Genomic DNA, 25751 nt, shown 5'->3' with positions numbered 1-25751 from the left:
TACACAGACCCACAATATAATTGTTTGACTTGACGAGAGAAGGGGCTGATAATATGGGCTAAGTCGACTAATGTTGCATTTAATGATAATAATATTAAGAATATTTTCTCCAGCTGATTTTTCACAGGTTGTTCCAGACAATAATTATTAAGGAAATCTTGAAAGCATTGGGTGGATTTGTCTTTGGAAATGTAATTGTAGATTAGTAAGTTATACATACTGATTGCATTATTTGTGACTACTGATTTTGTCTAAGTCAGCAAGGTATTCCTCAAGACTTTTCAGGGTAATAGAGGGGACAGTAGTAATGTATTGTATGTTTTTTTTTTGTTGTTATTCATAATTATTAGGACTCCTGTTAACTTTTGGGTATTTTTTTTGGTTTGTGTTGAGTGAACTTATGTTAGCATTGCTATGAAGTCCCACAGAGTCTAAAGGAGTGGAAAACATTATACCCTGGATTGGAGGGAATACTGTATGAATCCTTAAACTCTGTTTCAGATATAGTATATATCCCACATTCTCTAAAGTCACAAAGGACGTAGGCATTAAGGAGAGTTATCTTCACCTCATTATTCTCTGTGTCAGTTTTAGATGTCCATTAATTTGTAACTGCCTACAAGTCACTTGGTAGGCAATTTTCTATATTCACGATGTATACTTCACAAAGGGAGAGAGGTGCCAGTTATGTCTGATGAAAATGCACAAGTTCGATACAGAACTGTTTCTATATTTCACATACACACTCACACATATAAGCATGATATCCAGCAGCCTATGAAATATCAGAGTTTCTTTAGTAGACATGCCAACAATGCCAGTAGACTCTACTTAAGAAGCCACATGGAGAAAATGTGGTCTGCTGGTTTTGATGGCATGCCTAATAAAGAAGTTTTCATCTTTTATATAGTGCTGGATTCCATGTATGTAGTTATATTTTGTGTATTGGTGCAACTAGTTTAGTCTGTGCATCTATTATATGTAGAACTGCTGTAAATTTACAGTATAATGAAGTAAAAACATGATGGTAGTATGTCTAATAGCACAGTCTAACGTGAATAACCAGGAGAAATGTTATTAATAGTAGGGCTGGAAGACCTCATTATCAGAGATGTCTACCCCTCAAAGAAAGGGAATTTTAGCCAAGAATGGAGTCTCTTGCCAGACCTTGACAAGAAGAAAGAGCAAGTATGAGAAGAATTCCCGAATGTTCTGTAGATTTACTGAAATAACACTTGATGCTGATTTGAGGACGTATGTGGGAGCTACAAGGCAGGTTGACCAGAGCTATTATACAAAGTTAAAGAACTGTAAGTGATGTTTTGTTCTTCTAAATGATTTTAACAAGTAAACTAAGAAATGCAAAGCTGAATTTTAATTAACCACAACTTATTAAGAAGGATTGCCCTCACTATTTATTTAAGTTGAAGAAAATTTTGATTTTGACTTTTTCCACTGAAAAATAAAATGCTTTTAAAGTACAATATCTAACACCTGCTGCATTGGTTGCTTCAGTCAGCAAATTTCATCAGTATTTAACAAATTGCACTGTTTTGCCATACTGCATTTCAACATGCAATCCAAGAACTTCAGAGTTAATCACCTACCAGAAAAGAAGAATTATTGCTGTTCCCTGTGTGTTTACATTCCTTAAAAGAGAGTCAGAAAAAACTGTTTTTGTTTTTCTTTTCTCTTTGTGAGCAAGCCATGCTATTTTGCAAACAATGGGGGAAAATCAGAGATTCTGGTGCAGAGCAACAGAAATATAGGTCAACATATAGTTCCACTTTAGGAGAGAAATGTGGTCTAACGAAGGAGAAGAATGAAATGGTGATAAATGCATATCACTTTCCAGGAACCAATGACCATGTTAGCCATTGTACTGGCCTTTCCAAAGACCAATTACCACTAAGGAAACTGAGCAAGAATGGCACCATCATAACTTATTTAATTGCCTTTGAAAGATATGCCACTACACAGAGAACTGGTCAGAGCCTAACTCGGCTAAAATTTTGACTTCATTATTTAAAGGGAAAGTAACCAAGACATATATTGAAATGGAAGGTACTTATTGTACAGACTGTCAAAAACTTAAAAAATAACTAATGGTAAGAGCTGGTATTTTTCTAAGATGCAAGCAATGAAATTCTATAACTGGATATTCAATGCAAGTTAAACAGCACCAGTGCTTGTGAGGAAAGTGTTTTAAACATTATATGAATGAAATGAGAGAGAAATGTTTAATGGTAGTGGGTACAAAAGGCACAAAGTGGGAGAAACAACTCATTTTGTGAGACAAGACAGAATGGTAAAGCATAAATCCATTATGTGGGAAAACATATCTCAGAGAAGAAAAGAAATTCAAAATGAATTTAGACATATACAAAAGGACTGTACCTTATGTATAGAAATATGCTCAAGTGAAGACAGTTATACTGCAAAGCATATTTCAAAAGGTAGTTGAAACATTGAAAGTTCAATTCGTAAATGCTGGCTTTGTGGAGAATAGCCCAAAATTTTATAGCATAAGTGACAATTTGAAATCCCTTCTAGAAAGATTAAAAAAGAAAAAGCTGTAGCAAGCAATAAGTATCACATACAACAGCATGCTAAGGAAAGAAACGTTTGTGGTAGTTGCAGGACTATAGTTAACAGTCCTTATTGCAGTTTGCTGCAACAGAAAAAAGGGTAAAACTAATATAGTTACAGAACATTTTAGCTGTAACAGCAAAAGTGTAGTCTGTGTTCTACCTTGATAGTCCTGCCATATATTTTATGGGAAGAACAGAAAAGAATTACAGCAAAAAATGCAAAACCTCTTGTATGCAGAGAACTGAGACTCCTGAATTATAAAAGCTGCTTCCTTTACCAAGGGATATAGGATTTGACTCCTTCCATCTCTATTTGCCTATTATGGGATCGGCACAAGTCATTAACCAAACAGTGATTCTGGGTCACGTCTGAAAAGGGACACTTGTATTCATTCTGCTTACCCAGTTAACAGATGTATAATAAAGGGGAAGAGCATGATAATCCTTTGTATAAGTATTTTGCTATGTCTGCAGACTTCAAAGAAAATTTTTGGGTGTTAGAAAAAAAGAGAAGAACCTGAATGAAAGAGATCTGTAACTGCTATTAGCTAGAAAAGAATTATTTTGACAGCTTCAGCTTAAGCCAAACATCTCTCCAGACTTAAATGATTTATTTGTATAAAGTATAAGTTAAAAAAAGAAAAAACAAAAACAAAAGGCAATAACAATTTAGTAATATAGGGTTTCCTACAAGGTACTTGAAGCCAGGGACTTGAGCACCTTTTAGTTCGTGTAGACTGTTGTTCAAGTCCAAAAGTGAATATGAGTTTCAGCAAGCAGCTGTTGGTAGGGAGCGCTGCTCACAGTCAAACTTGTATGAGTTCAGGCAAGCAGCTGTGGGGAGGAAGCGGGGGTTTAGGATTAAGGAACAGGAAGGGGGGTTACAATTAGTGGATGAGATGGGGATTTTAGTGTCTTGGTGGATGGGAAGGAATGGAGATTTTAGTGTCATGGAACAGAAAGGGAGTTTTAGGTTAAGAAGGTGGAGAGAGTATTAGGTTTACGGATAATAAAGGGACTATTAAGGCTAGGGAATAACTGGGAATTGAGATTCACAGAGGAGGTGGGAGTTTTATATTTAGAAAGTGGGAAGGGTGTTTTAGGATTAGGGAGTGACTATGAAATTTAGGTTTAGGAAGGAAAAATGGAGTTTTAGGGTAAGTGAGTGAGGAAATTGGTTGGAGGCAAGGGGGAGTTTTAGGGTTAGAGTTAAGGTTCTGGTATGGCAGTACAGCCAGTAGAGTCAGGTGTTGGGCAGGCTATGTAGACACAGGAGACAGGTCTAGTGGGTGTTCAAGCACTTGTTTTTTTTCAAGCAAGTAGCAATAAGTGTATCACAGGCTACAAACATGTGAGCACCTGTAGCAGATAAGTAATATGTGCTAGTAAGAAAAGCAACAGTTGTAACATTGTTTATAACATGCTGGTGTTGTCAAGTATCTGTTTAAGCACCCAGTTTACAGTTCTTGGTGAACTTTACAGAATTTAGAGATTTATAAACGAAACAAAGAAATTTTAATGTTTGCAAAAATGTAATAAATAGTGTGACTGGTGAGCATGTAACAGAAGGTGACCTTATCTGGTGTGTTATTTATTTAACAGAGTTTGAGAAGTAATGTTTTTAGGCTGATAAAGTTTGTGGGAGTGAATGAATGAAAGCAGTAAGTAATAAAATGTAATATGGGTAATTATCATGCTTATCCAAGACTGTATAGATACAGATGGTATAGCTATAGATATATAGATATTGATGTGTGTCTGTGTGTGCTTGTATAGCTTGCACAAATATGTAATTTATAAACATACACAGTATTGGTAATTTGTCTCTCTCTCTCACTCACACATATACATACATATACATATACAAACACACACACACATACACATATGAATATTTATCTGGGTGTTAGCACGTCTATCTGTTTAAAATCCACATATGTACCAGTAGTCTGATATGGAGTTCTGATGTTGTTTGCCTGTACCACATTGTTATTTTCTTTGTTGTTTGTTACTTCTAATCTATCAGAAAGTTGTAATGATGATCAAAAGATCTTTGATTATGTATTTCTTTCAATTGATCTGTTATCTAGGTGAGTGTACTGTGTTATTGCGACCATTTCATCCATGTCCTGCAGCACAAAGACAGAGTTTTTGGGAGGTGGTATTAAACAGAATACTCAGAGGAGGCTTTATCTTTCATTGGGAAAGCATGCAAACTCCAAAAAAGGTAGTGACCATATTTATTTGGTGACACTGTGTGGGCCACTCCCAATAGCCTTGCTCTTGGTCAAACTACAATTTGTATTAATAATAACATTACACAGTAAGTTTGGACACTCTTTGTTAAATGCCTTAAAGTTACCAATAAGGATTCTGGTGGATAACTACCCTATCATCTGGGCATAAGTGGGTATAGGTAGAAAGCCTGTACCAGCCATTTCCAGGTGTGTGTGCATGCAAAACAAATCTCTAAGAGTGTGTCTGTCAGCTACTTGGGCAGGGACATGCAACACTGGTTGGACAGAGAGAATGTTGGAGGACTTGGCTTGGAACCCTGGCTAAGGACTCAACTCTATAGCTGTGCTAGTGGGGTATCTTATTGGGGATCTGGAGAAAGAGGTAGAAAACAGCAACTGATTGACTGCAGTCTCTGTGTGCTGTTAAGGGAAATTGCACTTGATCCAGAGAGCTGCATCTGGAAATACTGTGTGCATACTTGTCATCCTCCCAGTGTACATCCTTCACTGATGTCAGTGGTGATAATTGAGGCTCCTTGATTACTGGTTTAGTGGTGGGGCATCACATATGCAAAAATATTTAACAAAATAATGCAGAAGTAGACAAGAAAAAGTGGGCTGAAAACTGAAAGATTGTTCTTTTTGCTGTTTAAAGGCTACCTGACCATAGCCCGAAGGGTGAAGGAGGTTACTACAGGTTTTTTTCAATATTAACCTGGATAATTCCCCTGCAAACTATTCACATTTAGATTAGGTGAAGTTATAATAAAGAAACACTTTTCTTCAGCTTTGGTTAACTTGTACCAAAACAACATTTATTTCAAGATACCTTAACATTTTCATCACTTTCAATGAAAAGTTGTTTTTCATGCTGATTAAAGGATGAATGGTGTTCATTTCCATCCTTATCAAAGTAGCAATTTTGAGATAAATGAAAACACAAGCTTTTCTAGACTTTCTTTTCCTGAACAGATCAAGTATTCTCCCCTGAAACCAAAACCAGAGAAGGCCCAGTTCCATGTTATATGCTTATGAAATATTTGTTTATGTTCCCTTTCACAGTTAATCCATCTCTTGAGCACTACAGCAATACCAAAAGCAAGCATTGTAAACTAAATAAATTACCCCCCTCTTCTGCATACCACCAGCAGTTTTTATGTGCTTACCTGCTGTCACTTTTGAGCCCAGCTAAAGTCCAACATTCGTTATTTGAAAGAAGTGAGACATAATGATTGCCATGTCAATTACTTTTTTAAAATATTATGTGCATAATTTTGATTGCAAAATATATTATATTTTTGAAAAAGTTAGCCATGTAAAAGTAAATGGACATTTTCATGTAGAAGACACACTGAATGTCTACTAAGCACAATAGCAAAGTCTGAATGTGAGCTGCTCTACCAAATATTTTTTCCTCATACTTTTGGCTCTTACTGTTTGTTATCACATTATTCTTGCACTGTTTGCAGAACATATTAATGTGCTTGCATGATGGGACCAGTACTATGAAATGCTTTTGTAATGTTTCTGTTACACAGATAATCAGTCTGCATGGCTAGCATTCTAAAGAAAAAGTGCTCACTGTATTGCACTGACAAATAAATACAGCAAAATAATTTAAAAATACAAAATGCAGCTCTACAAAAGCAGATAGAGAGAGATAGGAATTGAAGGAGGAGTTGTGCTGTTTGTTTGATGTTAGGAGCTAAGAAGCCTTGACTGGCCTTGAGATGTTTATCTGTTGTGAGACATACTTTTGTTTCTGCTTCCAATAGTGTTTATATTGGGAAATGTTTTCTTTGTCCTTTATCATCATTCCATGTAAATTAGACATGACAGCTTCCTTGTCCTGCAGCTATTGAGAATAATGCATTTTCTTTTGCCTCTCTAAGTTGCACTTTTTTTTCATTTTCACATATATTAACACCATTTCTGACATCTGTATCTTATGATGTTAAATATCCTCAGACACAGCTTCAGTGTTATTTTGTTTGGATTGTCCTGAAAGAATAATTAGATCACATGACTTTCAGTTCAGTTGTTCTGACATTAATCTTGTTATCCAGGTCATCTTTCTTGCTAATTTCTTAAATTAGAAAGCTTTGGTCATGTGCCTTAAAGCTGCTTCCCCTCTATAGTTTAAACAAGCACTATTAGGGCTTCTAGGAGAAAAGTCTGTACAAAATACATTTTATGTAGTCCTCCCTATGCACAGCTAAATAAACATTTTTGTTAGAAAATCTGTCTTATGCTTACATGCACATATTGCCACATTTCATTATTAACAGTTGACTGTATAGTTATAAAATTAATTCAGCAACTACATACAGTGGATATAAAAAGTTTACACACCCCTGTTAAAATGCCAGGTTTTTGTGATATAAAAAAGTGACAACACATTAAATCATTTCAGAACTTTTCCCACATTTAATGTGACCAATAACCTGCACAATTTAATGGAAAAACAAACAAACTTGTTAGGGGAAAAAATATAAAAAATAAAAAATGTACAATATGCTGGTTGCATAAGTATGCACACCCTTAAACTAATGCTTTGTTGTGTGTGCATACCCTTAAACTAATACTTTGTTGAAGCACCTTTTGATTTAATTACAACATTCAGTCTTCTTGGGGAGGAGTCTATCAGTATGGTACATCTTGACTTGGCAATATTTGCCCACTCTTCCTTGCAAAAGCGCTCCAAATCTATCAGATTGCGAGGGCATCTTTTGTGCACACCCTTCTTCAGGTCACCCCACAGATTTTCTATTGGATTTAGGTCTGGGCTCTGGCTGGGCCATTCCAAAACTTTAATTTTCTTCTGGTGAAACCCTTCTTTTGTTGATTTATGCTTGGGGTCATTGTTGTGTTGAAAGGTGAAATTCCTCTTCATCTTCAGCTTTTTAGCAGATGCCTGAAGGTTTTGGGCCACAAGTGACAAGTATTTGGAATTGTTCATAAGTCCCTCCACATTGACTAAAGCCCCAGTTCCAGCTGAAGAAAAAGTTCCCCAAAGCATAATACTGCCACCACCATGCTTCATGCTTCACCGTGGGGATGGTGTTCTTTTGGTGATGGGAGTGTTGTTTTTGCGCCAAACGTACCTTTTGGAATTGTGGTCAAAAAAGTTCAACCTTGGTCTCATCAGACCATAACACATTTTCCCATATGCTTTTGGGAGACTTGGTGTATTGTTTTGCAAATTTTGGCTGGGCGTGGATGTTCTTCTGTGTAGGAAAATGCTTCTGTCTTGCAACCTTACCCCATAGTCCAGACATATGGAGAATATGGGAGATTGTCACATGTAGTACACAACAAGTATAAAAGTACTTGCCAGAAATACCTGCAGCTCCCTCGGTGTTACTGATGGTTTCTTGACAGCCTCCCTGACCAGTTTTTGCCTTGTCTTTTCATCAGTTTTGAAGGGATGTCCAGTTCTTTGCAATGTCACTGTTGTCCCATATTTTCCCCACTTTTGGTGACTGTCTTCACTGTGTTCCATAGTATATCCAATGTTGTGGAAATTATTTTGTACCCTTCTCCTGACTGATACCTTTCAACAATGAGATCCCTTTGATGATTTATAAGCTCTCTGTGAACCATGGCTTTTGCTGTAGCAGACATCTGAGTAAATGTCAGGAAAATCTTACTAGGACAGCTGAACTTTATTTGGGGTTAATCAGAGTCTCTTTAATTGATGGCAGGTGTGTACCCAAGAAGACTGAATGCTGTAATTAAATCAAAAGATGCTTCAACAAAGTATTAGTTTAAGGGTGTGCACACACAACAAAGTATTAGTTTAAGGGTGTGCACACTTATGCAACCAGCAGATTGTATGGTTTTTATTTTTTATATTTTTTCACCTAACAGATTTGTTTGTTTTTCAATTTAATTGTACAGGTTATAGGTCACATTAAAGGTGGGAAAAGTTTTGAAATGATTTATTGTGGTCTCATTTTTTTTAATATCACAAAAACCTGGCATTTTAACAGGGGTGTGCAAACATTTTATATCCACTGTAGGTAGTTTACATATCTAGTTAGTTTTCCTAGCTATCCTACTTGGTTTGGCAAGTTACTTCAGTGAGTCTTACCAGGTAACATAAATCAACCACAGCAACAGCATGCAAGCAAGGTAGCCGGAAGCTGTTGAAGGCTGGTGGGACAGAAGGATAAAGGGGCACTTAGTGATCTGAAATGGCATTTTTAGTTGCCTACTGCTGTAACAGAAAGATAACTGTAACCCAATATGTTTATAGCGTAAATATAAGTTACATTTGGAATGACTGCAAAAGAAATTTCACAGAAAATTACAAAAAAAAGCTGATGGTGCATCTGCATGGTGTGTGATCCAGTCATCATATACTAAAAGCTGGAGTAAAAAAGTACAGTAGTGCTGTAACACACATACTATTGTGACACAGAGCAACCACCATAGAAAAGTGGTGGAAAGCTGTTACACTTCACTCAAACTATTAAACTCTACACTTAGACTTCAAAAATGAAATGAACTTTAACAGCATCCCACTGCTCTTTTGTGGTGACTGCTGATTGCTGTTAATGCTCTAATGTATAACTAGAGCTTATGACTAAGCAAAATTTACTTAATAAATGCTTTTTAAGAACATTTCAGATGTCAGAATGGTGCTTACCAAGTGTGCCTTTTCTCCAAATTCAGAGAATTATCATGGTGATCTACACACTAAAAGTCATTCCCTTGATTCATTAAACTCTGTGTGGGCTCCATGTTGAGCCTACATGTTGTGCATCCATGTACATGACCGCTATTAGTCCTCGGCAGTAAGCAATGCATATTAATGAAGCGTGGCATGCCTATATGAGGTTTCGTGACTTGTGCCACCATTGCCAGCTGTGAAACTTTAAAGCCCAACAGGGATATTGAGTCTGTGTAAGGGAGAGAACAGATGGTCCACCCCACCCCCAAATGAACAGTACACATTACATCATGCACACTAGTCATCTCAACCTCTTAGGGCAAGACATGTGGGCAAAGCCATAAAAAATTGGGTGAGGAAAGGGGCAGAAATAGGAACACATTTTAAATATAGCTCCTACAAACTTAAAAATTGCAAAGAAGACTGGCTTTGCTGAAAGCAGCTATGCTGCCATGCCCAACAAGGCACAGTGCAGATCATAAGTCAGGTAGTCCTCTCAGCCTGTTAGGGTAACACATCTGGACTAAGGCATCAGTCAGGGGGTAGGGACAGGGACAGACATAGGGATACTTTTTAAGTATTGTTCTTACAAGCCTAGACACTGGATTCACCACTGGCTTTGCAGAAAGCAGCTTGGCTGACCCCCCCCCCCCCCACACACACACAAGGCACAGTGCAGATCAAAAGTCATGCAGAGCTGTCGTTAGCTCTCAACCTCTTGGTACAAAAAATCTGGACAAAGCCAAAAATAATGGTGGGACAAAGCCACAAAAATAGGGACACATTTCAAATACTGCTCTTATAAACTTAGAAAGTTGCAAGAATAAAAGCTCTTGTTTACCATACACTTTCTGAAGTATATACAGTCTGAAACTCAAACAACTGTCATTTTCACTGATTTGCCACAGAAATCCAGAAAATCACAAATTTAATGAGGAACAGACCAAAAATATAAGGCAAAAATCTGGACATTCTGTGAAAATCTGTACAGTTGAGAGGTTTGCCAGGTGTTAACCTCTTAGGCCAGACATCTGGACAAAGCATGAGATAATGTGAGGACAAAGTGCCAAATATATAGCAACACATGTTAAATATTGCTGTTGTAAACATAGAAAATTGATAAAATTACATAATTTGTGTTAGCATGCATTGTCTGAAGGTCTTGAAGTCTGAAAATCAAAGGCATGCCATTATTTACTCAATTTAATCCTCAGATCGTAGTAATGATTTGCCAGAAAACCATATAGTTTATGAGGAACAAGCCAAAAAGAAGAGGCAAAAAGCTGGACATTCTGTGAAGATCTGGACAGTTGAGAGATATGCTAGGGACACATTTATTAAATATTGCTTTTACAAACTTAGAAAGCTGATAGAATGACAGAGTTTGCATTTCCTTGATTTGTCAGAAGGGTATGAAGTCTGATCAATATTTTCTGACTTCAACACTCAATGCTCTAACAATGATTTGCTAGATAAAAAAACAGAAATGTATGAGAAATAGAGCAACATATGAGGCAAATTCTGGAAATTCTGAAGAAATCTGTACAGTGGAGAGGTATGGCTGTACAAATAGCTATCATTCTGTCAGTGCAACATATCTGAACAGAGAACAAATTAATGACAGGACAAATATCCAGTAGCAGGGACATATTTGACAGAGATGTCACATGGGAATGTGTTTTAATGTAACAATCTCAACCTCTTAGAGCAAGACCTGTGGGCAAAGCAATAAAAATGCAGGGACAAAGGGCCAGAAATCAAGATAGATTGTCAATATTCCAAATCCAAACTTATGAAGTTGAGAGAATATATAGGTTGTACGTTAACATGCTCTTTGTGAAGAGCATGAAGTGTGAAACTCAAATGTCAGTCATCAGTTAGTGACTGCACTCTGCAATGACATGCCATTGATTTACCAGGAAAACAAACTGTTATGAGGAAAAGATCACAGATATTAATTGAAAACTGGACATTCTGCACAGATCAGGACATTTGAGAGGTATGTACCCAAATGTCTAAGTCTGAATCTTAGTAGTCCAGAGATCATCCCAGTGATATGGCAGAAAGCCACATATTTGAAAATGAAAACATCTGGATATTCTGGGAATATCTGGACAGTTGAGAGGTATGAATGTGAAGTATATGGTCCAAACACCATACAGGACATTGTACCTAGAGCACAGAATATTGTGATATTCAATTCCTGTCATTCTGTAATGAAGATGAGCTAATGATCTGTAACAGGACATGGGACTGACATGTAAAATATTCACCCTGGGGAAGTGTGTGTATTGGATAGGGACACACAGATGAATTGTAGGAATGAACACAGGGAGAGGGTACAGGTGAGATTGTCGCATGTACAGCACATGGTTGTAGCAGCAACACCAAGCACATATCTATACGGTACAGTATGGACTGAACCATGAAAATGTGTTGTCTGCGACTGCCACACAACGTGACATAACAATGTTTGAGGATGTGTGTGAGATAAGTATCCTGACATGAACAATGCAGAGGATATCTATCAGGGATCTGACATACAATTGAGGTAAGGTGCATATTGGGAAGCTATGCAAAGTGATATACCTGAATATGACTGTATTCTAAGCAGAGGTCTCCAACATGGTGGCCACAGGGAAAGGATCATGGCAAACTTTACAAGAACCAAACACTATCATGGCAATATCTGAATAATACCACCATTAATCCCAAGCCTCTGACAGGGGTCTATATTACAACACTGAACTAAAACAAGTTCGAATGTTGTAATATCTAACTCTAAAGTCTGAAAGTGGAAAATAGCGAAGCCACGGCACATCGAATTTTTTTCCTAGGGAAAAAAATCGATGGCCCATTTTCAGGTTTTTGCTATTTCCTCCACTGTGGTGTGATCTCAGATTTGGTATATTTAAGTAGGGGAGATGTAGGAGGCACAGCACCCCATGTTGGGGGGGTGCTGGGGGCAAAGCCCCCCACTTCAGTTTAGGTTTAAGTTTAAGTTTTTTTTTTTTGTCACGGAACAGCGATTTTTTTTTCCCTGGGAAAAAAAATCACTGTTCTGTGCTTTCGGTTTTGCTGGGTTTCGAACATAATGGTTCGATATTACAATGATCAAACTTTTGTAAGTTTGACATTGTGATATAGACCTCCTCTGACAGAACATATATGATGTGGAGTGATAACAGATGAGCCTTCAACACACACTGGACAACTAGTATGATACATCCATAATTTATGAGGGTAACCACACACACACTGTCCTGGTAATGTAATATCTGCAGGAGGTGTGAGGAGAGACACTGCTATACCTGTATGTGAAACTATGGGCACTACAGGCTTGATGCCTTCTGTGCATGGCATATGTCAATGGCACAATTCACACTGTCACAAATGGTATACATTCCATTAATGTTGGCAAACAATGATGCATGCAGTGTACGCATAGGGTGAATAGGTAGCACACATGCGTCTGGTCTAACAACTTGATTGGTGTTGTGCATCATCAGACAGTCATATATATTCCACAGAAAGAATACCTAGGTATGGACAATAAGCTGTATACTAGTGCACTGTGACAAAGGTGGTACACTTCAGTTACACATCACTGGACTGTGTGTAAGGAGGTACATGGAGAAGGGTGCATTGCACTCAGTTACTGGTATGATCAAGGCTAGGAACCATGATGTTATGTCCTCTGATATGCACTTCCTTCGCATAACCAGTACTTGTGCTACAGTCAATGGAGGAGTCAGCACTTTGGCCACATGCTGGTCATACCTCACAAACTCTTCATGCAAGAAATCAGGACAAAGTCTAAAATAATGATTGGGCAAAGGCACAACGATACTGACAGATTTTATACATTGATCTTACAAACTTGGAAAATTGCTGTAGTAACATGGTTTGTGTTAGCATGAATTGTCTGAAGGATATGAAGTCTGAAACTCAAATTTATGTCACTATTTAGTCACTTCAGTTATCGGTGATTTACTACAAAATCACAAATTTTAATTGGGATAGACTGAAAATATGAGGCAAAATCTGGTCATTCTGCAAAAATCTGGACAGTTGAGAGGTTTGATGCTGATGGATGTACCACTTACCTCTACCCAGGAAACAGGTCACATACCTATTGATGTGATTATAGGGTGTGATGTCCACATTACACTTGGGTGTGGTCACATACCTATTGGTGTGATTGTAGGGTTTGAAGTCCACATTATACTTTGGTGTTGTGTCTGTTTCCTGATGCAACACATCCCTCCATGTGTTTCGTCAATGCAGGGGTTATCATGGATGTGGCAGCAGTCTCTGGTATGTGTTGATATTGTGTCTGTTATGCTAATATTACAGTTGTAGTCAATGATTGCCCACTGGCTGTCATCCTTCAGGCAGCTGGTTCGAAACAGCATGTGCATGTCATCTATGATGTCCATTACTTAATTAAGGGGCATGCAAGGGCCTAGCAGGCACCCCTGATGTACTGGCCTAACCACTGGACCTGAGATATACGTCACATCATACATTTCAACATAGTGTAATGCCACATATGTCATACACTAGTCTAACCATTTGTTGATATTGCTGTTTCTGGTCACATGGGACATTGTTGATTGACTGTCATAGTGTGACTTTTTGTCCAATGTCTTTATTTGTTCAAGCTCCACAAGGTGATACTGTTGTCATCATGCATGTCCTTGATGACATCTTTGAAGATATCTATCAGATGTAAGGGACCTGATGTAGCAATAACAACTCACACATCTGTCGCATACACCTGAAATATTACTAATATACATATAGAAGAGGTCCATGTTGACATATTGGTGTACCTCACAGTCGAGGAAAGTCAAGATGTCTCTATATATGCATACATCAGGTTCTCTCCCCTCAACGCAGGTGGATGCACATTGATATGCACCCTTGTATGGGAACATAGGCCATGTAGACAGTGTGTTGAACTGTGCTTTCCACCATATCAGGAAGGTGTATGTGGATGGTCACACCACAGGTGATCTGTGATGTTATCACAGAACATTGATTCCGTGTGATAGGCCTGGAGTAAGGTAAGACAGTGCATACTGCCTATTGTGATCTGCCCTAGGGTTTTGACATAATCACACACATGCAGATATCATTGACAAAACCCCCAAGCTGGGGATTAAGCCTTACATGAGTTAATGGGTAAACAACTGGATTACTGACAAGGCACATAATGTGATAGTTGGTGAATCAACCTGTACCAGTACAGCTGTCACCATTTGCAACCCCACAGGGATCTGTTCTTGGCCGTTCACTGTTTGAACTGTATTTCTTGACAGTTCAGGCTAAAGTAGATGGCCTTTGGCTTACCACGTTTGTTGATCCTTGCATGTTTTGTGCAATCATTGAGTCCACCAATGGTGATAGCATAGTACAGGAGGAGTTAATACACACAACTGAATGGTGACAAAGACATAAGATCGACAAATAAATGCAGAAATGTGTGCTTGTAATGTTGTCTGTAAGAAAATTGGAGTTCTGTGTTAATCGCAGCGTTGACAAAGGTCCGGCTATGCAGAAATCTAGTGTTGCAGTCAATGGGAACACATTTAGATAGCAATCTGAACTTTGACCCCCAAGTGTCTAAACTGCTAATGAAAGCATCTGCTGTGCACATGATAAGTCATGTCATCATATTGACATCTTAGGATTGTAAGACAGCACTGTAGTCAAACTGCATTACAGCACTAATAGAGTATAATGCTCTTTTTTATATTTACCTCCCCAAACACATGTAGTAACTGGATAGACCACTGGGCTTTCTCAACAAGATAACACAGGCCCTACACACTGTGCCAAGATGTATGTGGATAGATTAAAATCCATGGTCACTGTAAACTTTACTTTATTGTATATGATGATGGGACCCCTGCCTTAACCTCAGGTCAGTCTCTGACCCTGTCTGGTGGGAGTACTACATATCCAAAAATGTAATATGGCTGATGACATCAGCAGTGTCTTTTGAGAACAAGATAGCAGTGTCCCACATGGTGGTTTAAAAAGCTCTATGCAATGTCGAAAAACAGTTCTCTCACACACTCTCCCCAAGTGGGCTGCAGTAAGAATAGAACCCTTACCTATCTAAGGTACACAGAGTGCAGTACTTAACACACACACCACTGCTCAAGTCTGAACTAGAGCATGTTAAACAACACTTTATAGCTTTTGACATCATCTGTGTCTTGGGAAGAAAATATGGTAATAACAAAAAGGCACTCTGTAATCAGACACCAGCTCCCCCCAAAAATTGGCTCCACTGAGGATAGAACCCCTACTTATCTAACTACACAGACTACAGACCACAGTACTTAACACATGTAACACTGCTCAAGTCTGGCTTGGAGTGTGTCAAATAACACTTCATAGCTGATGACATCAGCAGTATCTGGGGAGGAGAATATTATAATGGAAAAGGTACTCAGTAACATCAGATGCCAGCTCACACCCCACCCCCAATTTTGCTGCATTGGGAATAGAACCCCTACCAGTCTAAGTTCACAGGCTACAGTACTTAACACACACACACACCACAGGACAAGTCTGATTTACACATGACTGCAGGTGAAATTATAGTACATGACATCAGCAGACCATGTGGGAGGAAAGAGGTTGGGAGGCCTGCATGAAATGGATATGTAGGCATGTGCAAGTATCAAAATACTGGCCACCCATGCCATTGGAGAAGTAACTTTAGGGTACATCCTTATGCTCTTCTTTGCATACACACACACACACACACACACACACACACACACACACACACACACACACACACACACACACACACACACACCAAGTTGGCTACAGTAAGAACAGAACCCCAACCTATCTAAGTAGGCAGATTACAGAACACACACCACAGCATAAGTTTGACTTATACATGTCTGCAGGTGAACTTATAGTAGATGACATCAGTAGGCCATATGGGAGACTTCAAGTTTGAGGCTTGCATAAGCACATAGCTTCATAGGATCATATAAGGGTAATAGCCTGTTAGCACTAGGGTGTATAGAAGCCTAGCTGTGTAAAAACACAAGTACCTTTATTGAGCATAGTTGGATGGCTGTTTTTAGCACAGCATGCTTGTGGGCAGCACCAGTTGGCCTTGTCCATGAGGGACATAGATGCCAGCTCAGAGGCAACTGTGCAATCACCTAACCGGTAGTCAAGGTAACCATTGAAAAGGGTCATTGTGGAGTACTGCTTCACATGCAGTTGGAGACTATTTCAGCCTCTGGGGTAGCACCTATGTCCCTCATAGACAGGCCCAGTTGGTCCTGCTCACAAAATTTCTCTGCTAATCACGATCATCTACATATGCTTAATAAGGGTACTCATGTTTTTATATAGCTAGGTTTCTATGGTGTCATTATACTGATAACTATGAACTCCTACTTACCAATACAATATGTGAGAGAATCAAGTATAGAATGAATCTAGAATAAATGCTCTCTCTCTCTCTCTCTCTCTCTCTCTCTCTCAGGTAGCAATTAACCAGATATCAAACAGGTTGTCAGCACACACACTTAACCTCCTCAACAAACCAAATGCACAACACAAAAACCCACATATGCAGAGGTACTCATTAGAAACTTTCCAAAAGAGCAGAGACCTCACAAATGCAAATCGTCTGCACACATTACAGTCCCAACAGAATACACTACACATGAAAACAAACATATCAGTGTCTCACCCGTTAAGCCCTTAAGGCAAAACACCTCAAAACCAAAGTCTTAGTTATAGGTGAATCTATCGTGAGACACAAAGATGTCCTCCTCACCAGGTTATACAAGGCGAAAGTCACGGTCAGCTGCCCATCAGGTGGCAGGATCCACAAAATCATGGATGCACTCATGTCTCTCAACAACAATGTACAGTCATGTAAAATCTTACCATAATAGATGTCCTTACCTTCAAAGCTGCGGTATTCTAACATATTGATTTCCCTGCCATTGAAGGCAAATGTCTGGCCAGTGTACCAAAGACTTCCATTTCTTTAAAGGTATGGTGAACTTCACCAAATACTCCTGGCATAACACAGGGCATAAAGGCGATGTTCAGGCCTACCATAAACAGAGATGATTGATCTAGTAGGAACACCAATCCAAGGAACCCAGGAGTTTATCTGTACATCCAGGAAGGCAAAGGACTAGGGGGATGGAGGTAGGGAGCAAATACTGCAGCATTGAAGACAAGGACATCTATTGTTATGGTAAGATTTTACACAACTGTACTATGTTCTTGCATTCACTGCTGAAATATTCTAACATATGGGAGAGTGACAAAGCTCAAAAGGTAACTTGGGAGGGAGAAGGAACAGGAGAGTTCCCTAAAAATCCCTGAAGAATGGCGTTACCTAAACCAGACATAGGTCTATAGATAACATCAAACTTCTAGTGCTTGGTAAAGCTATGCACACAAGTCCAGGTAGCTGCTTCAGGAATTGAATTATTGTCTTAGCCCTTGAAAAAAGCAAAAGAAGATATCACAGCTCTAGTAAAATGAGCACTGAGTGAAGAAGGAAGGCTCTTGCCATGAAAAGTCCAACAGACAACTGATCAGATTTTCTGTTAGCCTTAGTGTTATCCAAATCAACCCTGAGTTGTCTATGCCCATCCAAAGTATGCAACACCCTCTCACTGTCAGCTTGTAGAAAGGGGAAAAAAGTAGGCAGATTAATAGACTGGTTAAGTGATAGCTCATTAACCACCTTAGACATAAAAGAAGGCTTAGTGTGCAAGAACACTCTGTCCTCATGAAAGATCATAAAAAGAGAATAAGCCATAAGGCCCTGCAAATCAGATTCCCATCTGGCATAAGTAACAACTAACAAAAGCAAATTAAGATCCCAGGGAGGAGGAAAAGGCTTCCTGAGAGGTGTAATATTAAAAACAAAAGATAAGCGATGCCCAACACCGTAAAACTTGACTAAACAATTTATTTAAGACTATGATAGTGACAAAACAACAAACAGAAATACAGAGGACAAGTGCTTTCAGCTACTAAAGCCTTCTTCAGATCCACATTCAAAAACCACTTCAACATAATATAAAGCTTCTATCAGCCAATGACAAATAATATGTAAATATCATGTTTTAACCTAACCAATAAAGGTGCTTATACAAGCAACTTTATCATCCAATGTACTTGATTATTCTAATGAACTTTGCCTAACCAGTAAAGGTAAAGATGTAAATCAGACTTCACTTTCCTAAATATCATTGGCTTAAGCTAGCCAATAGAAATAAAAATGTAAATCAAACTTCTCTTCTGTATGGGTCGATAGTTCACATCACATTTATATAAGAAACTACTTGCCAATATCATTTTCTAATACTTTGGTAGTTAAAATACCTATAATATGCAAAATTCACTTAATACAAACGCACCCTTAAAAGCATATATTAAAACATAAGCAAGCCTGCATTTGCTAAAATCTAAACACTTAAAATTAATGCATTGGCCGGGAATCGAACCCGAACCTCCCACGTGGTAGGCAAAAAATCTACCACTAAACCATTTTGAATTATACAAAAAAATAAATAATTTCAAACAAATTAAATGAAAGAGCACTGGTATGAAATAATCTTACACACATTTGTTAAAGTAGTCTCTAGCAGGCAGAGGATGGCTGATTGAGCCCATTTCGATGTTTGTTAAAAAAGAACTCAAGAAGTTGATTCCCAGAGCCCACACAGTTATTAAGGATACAGGAGATTTTTTTGCATCGACTGTATGAAACCATGCATAATGTAAATGACTTTGAGTCTATATTATTGGTCACTTTGGATGTCAATAGCCTTTTTACAGCTATACCCAATGACTATGGGGTGGAAGCCATCAGGAGTTTTCTTATTGAAGAAAAGATCAACACTAGGCTAATTTGTGTTCTTCTTGATCTAATTCTCAACAATAACATCTTTACATATGAAGGAAGGTACTATTGGCAAAACTGGGGGGTAGCCATGGGCACCCGCTGTGCCAATAGTTATGCAAATCTGGTCCTAGTGCAATGGGAGAGGGAATTGATGAGAGATCCAAAGAATCAATGGAGTCAACATATTATTCTATATAATCGTTTTGTTGATGATATTTTTATTGTTTGGAGAGGTGATGGAAAACAATTAGATAGTTTTGTTTGTTATCTGACAGAGACTACTGATTTTTTAAAGTTTGAATGTAGGAGTTCTAAAGTTAAAATGGATTTCTTGGATGTCAGTATATGACTAGATCAGAAGGAAGGTATCTCTACCAGCCGTTTTTGCAAACAAATGTGGCGGAACCCCATGTTACATTATACCAGTATGCACCCTCAACATGTTTTTAATAACATTGTGGAAAATCGGACTATTAGGATTTCTAAACTCTGTACTGATGAAAAAGAGTTTATTGATGAAAGAAATAACTTATTGATGAATTTTGAACAGAGAGGATATCCAAGTAAGAGGGTTAATTCAAATGCAGCGGAAGCCATTGGTTTGAGACATAATAAAGGAAGACCTCTGTATTCAACTAGAAAGGCAGGAAAAGGATATCTATCCTGCCAATATAAGAGATATGAATTATATGAGAATTGGCTTGACTTTTGGTTCTGACCATAACACCATATGCCAAGTGATTAAGAAGTACTGGCCGGTTCTGACTGCTGATACCAAGATAAAAGGTATAGTAGGGTCATGTCCAACCTTCCAATTCAAAAATAAGAACATTTTGAAAAGACTACTATGCTATAATGAAGGGACAGGCCCTTATCCTGGTAGAAAGATGAAAAAAGAGAGTTCCATAGGAACCAAAAAATGTGGGTTTTGCAAAACTTGGTGTGTAATGAATTGTACTAAATCAATTACACACCCCAATACAGGGAATGTATTTTATATTTCTCTGGTAGTGCTAACTGTGATAGTAGAAATGTGATTTATATCACTACCTGTACAGTTTGTACTGCTTTTTATGTAGGCAAAACCAACATGAAAATGAAAGAAAGAATTTCCAAACATCTATCAGATATAAGGACCAAGAAAGAAACCAATGCACTATTTTCCCATATAAAAAGGAATGAAGGTCATAGTTTTCTTTTCATGATTATATCCCAGCTAAAACCTAATGAAAGAGAAGGTGATTTAGTTAATCTGACTGAACGTGAGGAATCCAAGTGGATTATGAGACTGCGGGCTGACCACCCTCCAGGATTGAATGGAAGTGTACTGATCAAGCCATTTTTAAAGAATAGAAAAATTGTTCAGTTTACCTCTTAGCCCAGCTAGTATAAATATGGTTTATAGTTTTTTAGTTACATAGTTTATATTCTGCTCATTATATCTTCCATTATATTATCATCATGTTTTAGTGTCTATGGATGAACTATGAAATGGGAACCAAATATAGGCTTTGACTTTAGAATGAAGATTAGGGCTTATGCTTTTATCAGCTACTGAAATAATTCATAAGAAGCCGCCTTTATGCCTTTATTGGTTTTGTCAGTTTTTTTCATCAAGGAGCTCTTATGTCTTAAGTGTTTAGTTTTTAATAATTGCTAAGCCTGATATTGCTCTATTATGTGCTATATTTTTATTAAGTGATCTAAGATTATTCTATATTAGTGCGTTTACATTTAATTTGCCTGAAACTATTTGTTTATTTACAAAATTCAAAGTGGCTTAGTGATAGAATTCTTGCCCGCTATGCGGGAGATCTGTGTTTGATTCCTGGTTATTGCATTAATTTTAAGCTAGAGACTGCTTTATCAAATGTGTGTAAGATTATTTCATACCAGTGTTCTTTCATTTAATTTGTTTGAAATTATTTATCCATTTATATAATTCAAAATGGTTTAGTGGTAGAATTTTTGCCTACCACGTGGGAGGTTTGGGTTTGATTCCCGGCCAATGCATTAATTTTAAGTATTTAGATTTTAGCAAATGTAAGGCTTGCTTATGTTTTAATATATGCTTTTAAGGGTGCATTTTTATTAAGTGAATTTTGCATATTATAGGTATTTTAACTACCAAAGCATTAGAAAATTATATTGGCAAGTAGTTTCTTATATAAATGTGATGTGAACTATCGATCCATACAGAAGAGAAGTTTGATTTACATTTTTACTTCTACTGGCTAGCTTAAGCCAATGATATTTAGGAAAGTGAAGTCTGATTTACATCTTTACCTTTATTGGTTAGGTAAAGTTCATTAGAATAATCAAGTACATTGGATGATAAAGTTGCTTGTATAAGCACCTTTATTGGTTAGGCTAAAACATGATATTTACATATTATTTGTCATTGGCTGATAGAAGCTTTCTATTAAGTTGAAGTTGTTTTTGAATGTGGATCTGAAGAAGGCTTTAGTAGCTGAAAGCGCTTGTCCTCTGTATTTCTCATAGCTCTCAACCTTCCATGTCCAAAATGAGGAACACTAGCCCTCATAATGTGGAACAAATGGGCAAAATGTGAAATACATACTAATGGCTTACTAACAACTTCAACTAGGAAGGTCATAGGATGGTTAAAATATGCTGGTTTTACTTATAAAGAAGATCTTTTAATGAATTAATATGATTCATTTCTATTTACAATGGATTTCACTTAAAAAAATTCCTAACACTGAATGCGTGTCTTAGTCTTTCAATGTGGAACTTTGACGGAACTTCGACGAACATGAACTTTTTAAGACCCCAAATGAGGTAAGTTCCTCGTAATGAGGTACACTTGAGAGTTATGTTATTTCTGTTTGTTGTTTTGTCGCTATCATAGTCTTAAATAAACTGTTTAGTCAAGTTTTATGGTGTGGAGCATTGCTTGCCTTTTGTTTTTAGTTGTATTTTGCTGAGCGAGCTAAATTGGAGCATCCTTCTACTGTTTTTTTTTTTTTTTTTTTTTTTAGGTGTAATATTAAGGACGCCTTTAAGAACTGATTTCACCTCAAATCTAGAAGCTGAAGGGGAAGAAAAAGGCAGACAAGCAGAGATAGCTGATAAGTGACAAACCAGCATTGAGCAACTCACACAAATAAGAGAGAATCAAAGGAACATTTACACTAAGTAGGTCCAGGTTAAGAGACAGACACCAAATGGGGTTCCCTATTAAGCCATCGCAGACACAGGTTGTCGAATGCATCTTTGTCTAACAGTAAAGCGTGAAAAGGCAAAATAGCGAAGCGCGTTTCAGTGAATTCTTTCCCTGGGAAAGAATTTGTTTTGCCCGCTTTCGCTACTTTGCCTTTTCGGCACTGTAGTGCAATATCGGAGTTGGTATACTTAAGTAGGGGGTGTTGGGGGCACAGCCCCCTATGTTGTGGGGTGTGGGGGACAAAGCCCCCCACATTAAGTAATGTTTTGCTGTTTTACTTTTTTGTCTTTTTTTTTTTTTGTTTCAGAACAGCGATTGTTTTCCATTGGAAAATAATCGCTGTTCTGAAGTTTCGACGTTGTAAGCTTTCACTTACATTGGGTCGATTATCTGTCATTCACTCTTCTGAGCATGCAATATGATAATATAGACCCCCAAATGGATAAACTCTTCCATTTTGATAAGTCGGATTTCTTAATAGTACATTTCCTGGCCTCTTGCAGGATTTTCAGCATGTTCTCAGACAAAAGGTGTCTATGAGGAATCAAAATCCTCTCACCCTCAGTGTCAGATGAAGAATGGACAGGTGAAGGTGGATGAGAGATCCCTTTTCTTGTGTGATTAGATCCACCCTGTGAGGTAACTTGTGATGACTGCCTGTGGTTAGATACAGAAGTAGAGGGAGCCACTGCTGTCACAGCCAAAAGGGAGTCAGCAACAAGATTTTGGGAGCATCCTGTTGAATTTTGACAAAGACTTGGACTTTCATAATGACATAACGGGGAGGGAATGCATTAAGAAACATCCTCTACTAAGAAAATGAGAGGGTGTCCACCATGGGACTCTGGCACAAAACAGAGGAAGTTGTCTGTTCAAATGGAATGCAACAGGATCCGCTTGAGGAGTATGCCAATGGTGGATAATGTTCAGAAAGTCATCCCCATGAAACATCAATTCATGGGACTGAGTTAACGACCTGCTCAGATTGTCTGCCATAATGTTCTGACTGGAAGCAATATAAACTGCCTGAACAGTCACTTGATACTTGACAACAATATCCCATACCATAAGTTCCAACCAGCAAGGATGATAAGATCTCATTCCTCCCTGTTTGTTTATATACTATATCACTGTGGTATTGTCTATGAACACCTTAAGAGGCACTGGAGAGAAGAGATGATGAAAGGCCAGAAGAGACACCTACCAAGCAACCAACTAAAAACCAACCCAAAGCACGGAGACCTCTCAAAGACAAGCACACCACACATAGCTCACTTGCAGATAAACCCAGAGTGTATAAATACTCACATGACAGTGTCTCACCAAGTAAGCCCCTAAGGATTCTGGTGTCATTCCAATGGGATCCAGTTCCTGTCAGCCTGGGATGATATGTTGATAGAACTCAATGCTTTGCCAGAGACCGTCTCCACCTGACACCTTTAGGTTTTTGGCTTCTGGCAAAGGCTTTTGCCTCCCCCATAGTGCCTTTTGCAGGCAGTATCACAAGTACAACATTTTCAATACAAATTGTTCCTCCAAAACCAACATCAGGTTCATGCTGCTAAATGTTAGGAGTCTTAACCTAAAGCTGCAATTGTTGGAAGCTAGCCTTACCTTGGACAATGCTGACATCTGTGCTGTAATAGAAACCTGGTCTAAGGCTGTGGAGAGCAACCTGCCCATACCAGGTTACAACTCCTTCCACTCGCTCAGACCATCAATGCAGAATGGGAAATCCAAAGGAGGAGAAGTATCAGTTTTTATTAAAGACAAATACTCTTCAGGTAGCTAAGGCTAAAAGAGTCCCTTGAACTTCTCCAAGTACAAGTTAATGTAGATAGCTCCCCCTCCAAATTATCACCATTTATATGTCTCCCTCCATGAACCAGACCACCCACAATGCCTACCTGGATCTCCTGGAGTCCCTCAATATAATGCCTAACACCTTAATTCTGGAAAACTTTAACTACCCATTAATAAACTGGTCTAACTACACTTGTACCAATGCCCTTGAACAGAGATTCTTGAACTTTGGTAACTCTATTGACCTGGATCAGTTGGTGACTATTCCCACTAGGGGTTCAAACATTCTGGATCACAAACTTATGAACATGAGTGACCACTGCACCACCCCAAGTATTCAGACATCTCTAGTGAGATCTGACCACAGTTCAGTCACACTAGAAGTCATAATAATGTTAAACCCTCTCCCAGCTGAAATTAGACTAAGATACTTTTCCATAGCAAACTAAAATTGCTTACAAGAGAATATTACTAGATTCACAGCACCTACCCCTACTGATGGCAAGTATACCAATGCCGAAGCATATACAAAAGCCTTCTATAAACACTTTCACAGCTGCATCAACACAGCTGTACCTGACAGGATAAAAGTAATCTCATTACTTATGAACAAACCTGCTTGGTGGACATCCACCATAAACAGGCTATATAATAAGGAGAAATAAACTCCTGTCCAAAAGCAGTAAGAGATGGCCCCTAACTTAAAGGAATCTCTCCTTGGCTTAACTATGCAAATAAGTCACCTAATAAGAAAATTCAAAAGCTAACTATGAATCCAAATTGACCACCCAACCAAGGATAATCATAAGGCATTCTTTGGCTACATCCAAAACCTCAAAGGTAAATCCCAGAGTTGCACAGAACTTGTTATAAATGGCATAGCATATACTGATCCTGGTGATATTGCTAGCCTGCTGGCTGCCATGTTCACTGAGAACATCTATCCCCATCTCTGCCCAATGTACATCCCTCCTTTATGTCATCTCCCAGAAATCACTAAGGAACAGGTCCTTAATGCCCTTTCTATGGCTAAAAGTACAGCCTTAATGGGACCGGACAACATCCCTGGCTGCATTCAAAATTGTTTAAAGCAAGAATTAGCTGCACTTCTGAGTATCCTCTTTAACCTGCTGACTGGAAAACTACCATGGTCATCCCTGTCCACAAAGAGGGTTCCTGTTCTGACACTGGTAAGTACAGACCCATAAGTCTGACCAGACTCATATGCAAGGCAATGGAAAGAGTTATCATGGACCTTATCAACAAGGATATAGGTGACCTCCATACAGGAGACCCATCTCAATTTGGCTTTATCAAAGGTAGGTCATGCCTACTA

This window comes from Protopterus annectens, chromosome 3.part0, assembly GCF_019279795.1.
Source record: "Protopterus annectens isolate FY-2018-M chromosome 3.part0, PAN1.0, whole genome shotgun sequence".
NCBI lineage: Eukaryota > Metazoa > Chordata > Ceratodontiformes > Protopteridae > Protopterus > Protopterus annectens.
Note: the sequence above shows the minus strand (reverse complement) of the source record.